This window comes from Phocoena phocoena, chromosome 5 (assembly GCF_963924675.1).
Source record: "Phocoena phocoena chromosome 5, mPhoPho1.1, whole genome shotgun sequence".
In the NCBI taxonomy this organism is placed as follows: domain Eukaryota; kingdom Metazoa; phylum Chordata; class Mammalia; order Artiodactyla; family Phocoenidae; genus Phocoena; species Phocoena phocoena.
This window is the reverse complement of record NC_089223.1, coordinates 42,085,487-42,087,410: the sequence shown is the minus strand read 5'-3', so window position 1 is coordinate 42,087,410 and position 1,924 is coordinate 42,085,487.

The following is a 1,924-nucleotide window of genomic DNA, read 5'->3' as shown; positions in this document are numbered from 1 at the left end:
TAGTGCCAGTAGTAACCACAGGGAAGCTGAGTCATCGAGGGAGGGCTTGGGCCCTGTCTCAGCCCAGAGAGGACAAGTGATGAGCTTCTCCAGCCATAAACTTCTGCCATGAACATCAGTCAAACACACAGCAACCAAGTAGATATCTGGCCTTAGAGCTTTGACTCATCCTCCATCTTGCTCAGGGACGTAATTAGATTCTCTCTAAAGGAGAATCTGAGAAATTTTGTCTAAGAGAGACTGAACGTTTTGTAGAGCAATGGTTCTCAAACTCTGTGGTTTATCAGAACCTCCTGGGGAGCTTAAAAAGCCCACAGTGACCCAGGCTCCTTGAAGTGGAGTGGGGCCCAGGCCTTTATACTTGTATTAGTTCCCATCAAAAGTTGATATCCACCAAAACTTGAGAACCACTGCCCTAAAAGGACGGTTTAAATTACTTCATTGGATTAACTTTAAACTAGATGAGACTTTTCATGTCTCTCCCTCTAACCAGTAGGTGGAAGCCCAAAGGAGATGAGATAAACATCATCATTTTTTAAGTTATATTTTATCTATGCACATCCAGATTTTATGTTGAGTTAAATTTTTTAATGCCCTCCATTTGTTTAACAATTTCCTGTCAACCTCTTGGAATTAGAACATATGTTTCATGATGGAAGGGGTCTTTGTGTTGTTCACTGCTAAACGCCAGGTCTGGTACAGAGTAGTCACACAAATATTTGTGGAGGGAATCAATCAATCAGTTGATTAATTAGCTAGTTAATGAATTTATGCATATGCATGTAGTGGAGAGAATTTGGTGTCAGAAGACACTCTGCCTGGGGATGATAGAGAAGATGGGGGAACAAGGCATAGGAGATCTGGCAGAAGCAGAACTAGATATTTTTCAAAAACAGCTAAAAACACCCAGTGAAGTAAATCACCTGTTGCTAACAAGTGAAAGCCTTAATTTGGATCTGTAGAAATAGGTCAGAATTTAGAGGTAAGGAACAAAGAGTCTGTAAAAGTTTGATGCAAAGATTTATGTAAATAAGAGCTTAATGCTGGAGAGGTCTGAGAGGGTGTATCTGTCACCTGCCTTTAAAGTGATTTGATACAGTGAAATCTGTACTTGATGTTCCTCAGTCCCTCTTTTTTTACCAGTAATTTTTCTGGTATCTATCCTATCTCTCTGATGCAAGTATATGTTTTAAAGTGAATGTTCTTTATTATAAGATATAAGTTCAATGTATAAAACTTAGAGATAGAAGAAAATATCCATGATCACACCACCTGGAGGTCATCACCTAGTCATCCAATAAGTATGAATATATATTAGGACTGTGATTTTTGTCCTCCTGCTGTATCCTCAGCACTTAGAAGAGTGCCTGGAACAGTGTTCAATTAATAATTGTTGAATGAATCTACTAAGACATGCATTAAATATTTTTCTTCACATTCACTATTCCTTAGAATGATTCCACTTACTCCCTTTGATAAAGAAAAATGTATATATATATTAATATTTTTACTAGCGTTTCTTTTCTTTCTTTGGCCTTGACTCATGGATCGAATATTTAAGTATTTCTAGGCATACCTTAATATTTTAACTCTCCTTGCCCCATTTGCTCTACTTGATTTCAAGGATTGATGCATTGCTGGTATTCTTCCTTGATCTCATCATATTTTCTTCTGCTTTTTATTTTCCCAATGCATGCCCACTTGGTTTTTCCTCACTGAGGAAGTTTGTATTTGTCAAAACAAATTTCATGTTACTTTCTATTACACCATTTTAAATTTATAACAAACAATTAAATAAACAAAAATATCTTGGTTTTGTACTTTCCAAAACTGAAAATGCTCGAACTCTAACTCAATTTAGAGCTTGCCTGTAAATCACCTGAGATAAATTGATATTGCTGGTTTCAGTTGAGTAACGTGGCCT